Genomic DNA, 8,368 nt, shown 5'->3' on the forward strand with positions numbered 1-8,368 from the left:
AATTTCAATTCTGCAAGCGTAGACTAGCATTTCATTCCTGCAATTTCATTTGAGCAAAATAGATTAGTCCTTTCCTGCTTTCATTTCAATTACGCATTTTCGTTTCAGCAAGATAGTTAGTTGCAGTTCAATCTATTTCAGTTTTGTAGGTACAAGTAGCAAAAAAAGCAAAAATCAACCAAAAAGATTTCATTTCATGCCTGGTAGGAGTAGAGATAAGTCATAAAAATGATTGCACAACACCCCCACTGCTTCACATAGCCAACCTTCTCTCTTCTTCGATGGCTGTGATTAAAGAACCCTTAGGTGGACAACAAGACATATTTGAAGAACCTCAAGGGAAGAAGAAGAAGAAAACATTCCTCTGGAGCAAATGGCTACAAGCAGAAATGTTGGGAGCAGTACCTTATCCAAAAACGAATTTTCAAATCAGATGGAAGATTTCAAGAGCGAGATGAGGCAGTTTCTTGCCATGCAACTGGATACCTTGCAGATCCAAAGGAAGCAAGAGGAAGCCAAGAGGGCTTTGGCCATCTTTTGTCCCAGGTGCACTAGAAAGCATCCTAGGAACGAATGTCCATTGTACTCCATAGAAGTGTGTTTTGTCTGTGAAGAATACCATCCTACAAATCAGTGCCCTTCCTTGCCTGGAATCAAAGTTGCATATCAAAGGGCCAAAGAAGTCACTGAACCACTCTATTTCAAGAACCAAAGGAGGCCACATGGACCCATACCCTACCAGCAGGAAATGTAAGGGACATCCCAGACCTATTACGACCCCTATCAAGCCACTTCCATGCCTTCTTGGGGTCCCCCTGCTCATCCTTCCTGGTTCACACCTCCTCCTTGTTCCTTCACAGATCCATATTATGCCCAACCAGTTGCTCATTCGTTTCACTCTTATGCTCAGCCACAGGCTCAGTGGAATGCACCTCATCAAGGGTGGAAGCCTCAGTATAACTCTCCTCCCACTCCTTTGCCTCCACCACCTGCCCAACCACAATGCCATCCACCTCCATCTCAAATATACACCCCCACTCTACTACCCATACCACCATTTCCAAACCCGCACGTTGGAATAGCTCAACCCGTCCAGATGACTCCTCTTGAGCTCAATGATCTTCACCATAGCTCAGGAAGAGTGTTGCAAAATAGAGATTATACTGACAATATTGAAGGACCGAAGGCAAAACAAGATTCAAAAGAGGAGATCAAAGAACCATGGGCTGCACTTGATGAAGAGAAGAGATCAGAATCAGAGATCGAGAAAGCTCTCTCATGGTTACCATCAAACCCTCCATGTAGTCAAGAGAAAATTCAGCAAAAAGAGGAAGATGTGAAAGTCATGATAGAATAAGATATGGAGAATGATCCAGATCAGCAAAAGGACCAAGGATATAAAAGCTATATTGAGACATGGTTCTAGACAGTCACTAAGTTGCAACAGTACTCTCTTCCTCAGCTGTGTTTGATCCCTTCAAAGTCAAATCATTTGGTCTCTGAAGTCCAGCTAGCTGTCAAAGCATGCATTTCAAGCCTCCACATCAGTTTATCTCTAATCTCGATGTGCACACGGCTCCATTGGAAGTATTCTTATACTTGAGAACGATTTTGTTTTTCAAGTAGGTAGGGTAGAAAAAGAAAAAAGAAAAAAGAAAAAAGAAAAAAGAAAAAAGAAAAAAGAAAAAGAAAAAATGAAAATAAGATGAAAATAAAAATCTAAGGTGAAAACCTCCTCGGAGGCGCCTTAGATTGGCTCATTGATTGAAAACCTCCATGAGGCGGTCAATGGGTTGGAAAGAAGAGAATAATATCCCTGGGTGAAAACCTCCCTTGGAGGCGCCCGGGGCAGGCAATTAGGGCGAAAACCTCCATGAGGCGCCCTAGTTGTTTTTTCAAAAAAAAAGAGAGAAAAAGAAAAGAAAAAGAAAGCTAATTTCCATTGAATAATTTCAGGTTGCAAGAAGGACATTGCAGGTCAGGAGGATCGCTCAAAACAAAGACAAAGGAAGTTCTATGCCTTCTACAGGAAGTTCTGTGTCTTCTACAGGAAGTTCTGTGTCTTCTACAGGAAGCCTACAAACGAGCCAAAATTGATCTTTGAAGAGGACCTGAAGGCCGAGAATCTTTCCATGAGGCCTGCAAGCATCCATGTTTCCATCCCTCACCCTTCTCCATCATTTTTTCCATCTCATTGTGCTTCTTTCCTCAAAACTATGTGTTCTACAGGAAGTTCCTGTAGAAATTACAGGATTTCTACAAGAAGCTAGAAATGGATTTGAAAAAGGTATTTTGGCAAACATGATAGCTTCCTCAAGGGTTCAGAAGTCCTCCTGCAATCTTCAAACTCCTCCTCCATCATCTCCATGCCTGCATCATAGCCCAAGCTCAGTTTTTCTTTCCATGCAAAAACTTGCAGAATGCTTTAAAGAAAAAATACATAAAACAGAATTTGTTTTTTCCCTTGCTTGAAAACCGTGCATCCATTTGCAAAATTGCTACAAGGGGAGTTGTATAGGGACAATGGTAACATGCCCGAGCAATTTCAACCAATTCCAGTGCACGATTTCCAAGAAATATGCCTCCATCACTGTCAACCATTTTTGCATTTTCTCCATATCCGTGCATCCATTTCAAAACCTGTTTCATGGGGAGATGCATATGGGTGATAGTAACCTACCCAAGTAGTTTCAGTCGATTCTGATGCACGATTTCCGAGAAATTGATCTCTAAAATCTTCATCCATTTTCCATTTTTCTCGAAATTTGTGCATTCATTAATCACAATTTTGCTATGGGAGGTGCATAATGATGATAGGAACATGCTCAGCAAGTTGTAGATCGATCTGATCTATCGTTCGGGAGCAATGGCGAAAACAAGTTTTGGTCCTGTAAAAATTCAACAGCAGCAGCTTGAGGGTGCAGATCTGAACGTGAAGCCAGCTCCTACAGCATGAATCCGGCGAGAGGGTACCTGCACAAGAAAAAATAGCCATGAATCTGTATCCAAGCCATCATGTAACCACCGAAACAAATGCATGCAACAGAAAAAACACCTCACAGCAACCATTCTACAAAAAGGTACATGGCTGAAACTCATTCCTCTAATTACATGAATATAATTTGGAAACTGCATGAGCAATGAGATGGTCGGGATTAAAAAAATCGGTGGCCAGCTAACTGACCACCATCATCCAGTTCAATAGTGCTCGGTGGGTGAATGAGACACGTGCGCTCAGCCATCTCAAGAGGAAATCAGAAAACAGGTAGTGATGACCAGTTAAACTTTAGCATGATTGATGGACGAGATTACAGGTAGAGAACAAATAGTTAAACACTGCAGTGGGGACCAACAGTCTGCATGGGGCCAACGTGTAGTTGGCCAGCTCACCCTCCATCAACGGAAATCTTCATAAACAGCCAATCGAACTCTCACCGCTGTTGTTTCCAGTTTATCATCGTCCTTGCAGCTGCAACAAGCTCCATACCAGCCCCATAGCAGCAAACCAAGCTTTCTCGGCCATTTTTTTAAAACCCTCCTACGCAAGGGCGTTCTACAGGAAATAGGGGGGTCTTCTACAGGAAGTATGGCACAGCGTTCTGGAACAAAGAAACCTGAGCTTTCCCTCGTCAGATTTGGAGTTCTGAGAAGGGTAGGCTCGAAAACACTCTTCCATGCATGATATATTTTGAAAGGTGGTGAATTGAACTATCTGGAGCAGGAGAATTAGAGACAAGTCTCCCTGTAAGTCAAAAATAGCAGTGTGATTGTGTGTTGCATGGAATTTCTCAGTTTTTCTGCATCTCTCCACGTTTCTGGTCTAAAATTCTCTTATAAGGAAGGCATATGCAGCTGTGAGAGCCAGCCTGTGGATGAAAATTTTAAAATTTGCATATCTGAATGTGTCCTGAGAAGAAAACTTGGTCTCTGTCCTCTATCTGTAGAAGCAAAACTCTTCCTCTCATAACCAGATAGCTGAAGAATTTTTAATGTCCTTGAGATCTCTTTCTACCAAAAAAAAAAAGAGAACCGAAGAAAAAACTTGGTTAGGGTCTTTTGCATGCATGAACATAATTGTTAAAACAGAGTAAGGTATCATATCAGAATTTGATGCAGGTGATCCAGGATTGTAAAGGGATGGAAATCTTAAAGTTGGTAGGGGACTTGGAGAATGGAATTAGAGTCTCACATCAAAGGAGAGACATGAAGATTATGTCACAGATCCAAGCTAGTTTGGAGCTGTCTAAATCGAGAATAGGGGAACAATACTTTGAGAGTGCTTATAAAAGCGATCAGGCTGGGAATGAAAAATTTATTTACTGTGACGGATCAGGCTTGGCAGCTGACAACCGGCTACAGCAAGAAGGATTAATTGAAGGTGCCCAAAATTGTACAAATGAAGGTTTAGCAAACATTGGTGCGACTTAAAATTGACCATAAGACTAATGAGATGAAATAAGTGTAAGGTAGAAGTCAGTCATAGGTTGGACCATTCAAGGCATGTAATTAACCAACCAGGAACAATACGTTTGTGTCTTGTCATAGTACAGTCATACAATGAATAGGTGGGATCTTTTACATGATCAAGAGAAATACAAGGAGCCAAATAAAATCGAGAGGGGGAGGACAAGGCCGGATACTCAAAGAACTAATGTTGATGAGTTAGTGGAAGTGCTGAAGAAAAATAAAGGATGGCAAGGAAGAAGAACACATTGAAAAATATGAGAAAACCAATGATGAAGAAATGCAAGACATTCAGGCAAGGCAAGAACAGAGAGGAAAAGGAGCAAAGGCCAAATTGCTGAATCCTAAAACTGTGGGAGGAACAATGGCACAAACACCCAAGAAAAAAGATTTCAGAATAGAGCAGAGAGGACTAAAAAAAGTCCAAACAAGTAAGGGCACACCCAAGGCAACCACAACACAAGTCAAATAGAAGGCACCCCCAGCCAAGCAAGCCAAATCAGGGAAAATTGGTTCTACAGGAAGCCAACAGACTGTTTCTACAGGAAGACAGAAAATTGTTTCTACAGGAAGCCAGAAAACGGCCACTACAGGAAGTTTGGGGAAAGGGCAACAGAAGGAGAAATCGCCCGAAATTTTGGCTAGGGAGGTATCATCTGTGCTGGCCACCCTAAGCACATCCCCCAAGCATAAGGAGAAGTGAAAGAGGGAGCCTTCCATGTATTTTAAGGCAAGAAGGAGCACACGAATAAAAGTGGGCAGACCCAAACCACAGACAAAGGAGAAAATTGTCATTAAGGACACAAAAGCTAAACAAAAGGAGGAGCCTCCTTCAAGGATGTCCATCACCTATGAATGAGGAAGCCAAAAACCTTCACTTGGAGAGAGAGAATTCAGATGATGGACTCAAAGCCGCTCTACAGGAAGTTGAGACAGTTCTACAGGAAGCTGAGAATTTTCTACAGGGAACTCGGGCTAAGCTAAAAGAGACTAAGAAATTGGAGGAAAATGTGGCCAAACAATCACAGGAAGAAGGAAAGACAAGGAAACATCTGATGAACAACAAGGAGAGGACAAGCTGCTAGCTGAGGTTAAAGATTTAACAAAACTTCTCTAGGAAAAAGAGCACAGGCAGTGGGAAGAAGCAAAGAGAAAAGCATGGTTTCATGACCGAGAAGAGGACATCACTTCAGAAGCTTGGCATGACAGGGAGGCCACCAAGGCCATCAAAGATGAGGAGATAGATTGGTTGCTCAGAGGATGAGCAACACTTTCAGTAGGGGGGTGATGATGAGCCCCAAAAATGGATAATTATATGGGCTCATTCAACCTCCTAATTCGACTTAATCCACCATTCTCATTAGTTTATTGCATGTTTTTTATTATATTTATGCTAATAGAGTGAATTGGGTTAGTCATTATGCCAACAAGTCTAATGTGTGCTTTGTGTAGTATTTTTGGTCAACTTGGAGACAAAATTGAAGGTTTTAATGAGCACTTGGCAGCCAAATTCGTGGGAGAACAAGGGAGACGATTTGTAGGAAGGTGTCCCCTTCATTTATGGGCCCTTACCTCAAATTCTCCACCATCAGCTTGGAGTTCAAGGGCCACCAAATCGATTATCACAAGGGCAGCCAAGCAAGTCAAGTAGGACTGCTGTTAACTGCAAGTTTTGGGAAGCCGAGTCCCTAAAGTTTAGGAGGATTGTTGGGGTCCTCAATTTGTATAAATAAGAGGGCTTAGGGCCTCATTTCAGTTAGTCATTTTGTAGTCATTTTGTTAGCCATTAGTTAGTCACTTTGTAGGCAGAAGTTAGCTAGTTTGTAGTTCGATTTTAGTCAGTAGATTAGCCTTGCATTTCAGCACATTTTCAAGCTTTCCCTTATGGACAGTTTTGATGTAACTCTTCTTTTCTTGCTCAATAAAGATGAATCCAGCTTTGCACCAACTCTAAATCTCTCTTAGGAGGCTGTATCTCTTGGGGTTGGGCCCATCTCAAGTGCCTAGTACCTCCTTTGTTTACTTTCTTGTGTCTTTGCTGCATTCTTAGAATAAAATCTGCTATTTAGATTTAAATCTTGTTTTGTTATTTAGGTTGTTTTTGATGATTAAAATAGCTTTTCATGTTTAGAATAGATTGGTAGGATAATAACAAGAAAAAGGCTCCAAAAAAGGGTCAAAAAACACTTTTGGTTTCACCTCTTCCTTATTGGATCAGGGGCAGGAATTGAAGTAACCGTGCTATCCCAAACAAAAACACTAGTTTGCTTTACCATGCAATCCTTAGTGTACTGTTTTCATTTGCAGAAGTTGGTTATGTGTTAAGATCTCTGAAATGGTTCATTGCATGATTGATGTACATGGTTTTCTTTCCAAATAAAGCTGTTGTTCATTCGTTTTATTGACAGTTAGATTAGATTAGCTAGGACTTTGATTATTTGAAAGACTTTGCTGATTCGGTTAAATGTACACCATGCAGGGCATCTCTACCACTCTCCCATCCGCCTAAGCTTCATCAGAGCCAGCTGTTCCATCTCCTAGCTAGGTTCCTCATCTCACACCTTTCCTTTTGCCCACGTAACCCTACCTTCTTGCTCCATCATTGTCTTAGCCTTCTTTAAGCCAAGTCAGCCTTCTACACCCTCTCACCACTCTAGCCACCAGTCCCTGGGTCACTCCAGGCCCCTATCCTACCTCCCTATCCATTCATGCATCTTCCCTCACTCACCCATCCTCTAAAATCCACTTTTTAAACATCCTGTAGAAATTTCTGAACATCCTGTAGAAATTCCTGAACATCCTGTAGAACCCCTGCAAACTTCCTGTAGAAGTTCACAAATGAGGTTTCTTGATAGCCAAACTTTGTGAAACTCTCTGGAAGGGTGTTAGGGACTCCTTAGACCCTCTCTGAACCTTCCTAACCTCTTCCAAGCATTTCTCCTCCTTGATCTACCCTTGCACAGTCAAAGAACAATGAAAGCATATGCATGATGAAACTAACAACTTAATCAAAAATACAAAAAGATGTTTTCTTCAGATAGAGGTAGTCTAGACACATGTATTGTACCTTCATAGAAGTAATGGCTTCTCTTTCAGTAGTTTTCATTCTCTCATTTGCATCAGTAGGACTAGCTGGTAGAATTAGGGTTTGCGTTTTCCTTCAGTTTTTCAATCTCTTTTCACAAATAGATTAGCTTCCTTCGAGTTAGCTTTCATCCATCAATTAAAAAGCTTCTTCTAAGAGCTCATAGAAGTTGGCTTAAGCTCCTAGCGGACTTGTGCCAGCTGACCAAGTGACATCTGCGGCAAGAGCTAGTACTTTTGCATACAGCACCCTCGCTTCCAAGTTTGTTACGAACTACTGGGTTGATAAAATTAAAGAAGGGAGTTCCAGGAGTTGCAGCATTATTGCTGCAATACTAGAGCCCACCAACCATGGGTCAATACCATGTGCCATTTTTATTTTTATTAATACTAATATTAGGGTTAATAATGTTTTTTTGCATGGTATTAATAACAATCTAGTCCATGGTATTTGTCCCGTAGTATTTTTCCCATAGGTTTCACATAAATATAACACATTTTTTGAGTGTTCGTAAATATAAGGTGACTTATGGAGTAAATATAAAAAAAAAAAATGTTTTATTTGTTTACCATACCTCTTGTTTATTTATATTTTTATTAATTTACCATACCTCTTTTACAAATATGGTATTTGGCCCATCGGATTCACTTAAATAAAACCTCTTTCTTGAGCCTTCATAAATAGAATGAGGGTTATGGACTAAATATAAAAAGAGGTTTTATTTATTTACCATACGTCTATTTTATTCATATTTTTATTTATTTACCATACCTTTTGAGTAAGTATAAAAAGAGGTTTTATTTATTTACCATACCTCCA

This window comes from Pinus tabuliformis, chromosome X (assembly GCF_031772625.1).
Source record: "Pinus tabuliformis cultivar Carrire ecotype Pingquan chromosome X, CPIR1, whole genome shotgun sequence".
Taxonomy (NCBI): domain Eukaryota; kingdom Viridiplantae; phylum Streptophyta; class Pinopsida; order Pinales; family Pinaceae; genus Pinus; species Pinus tabuliformis.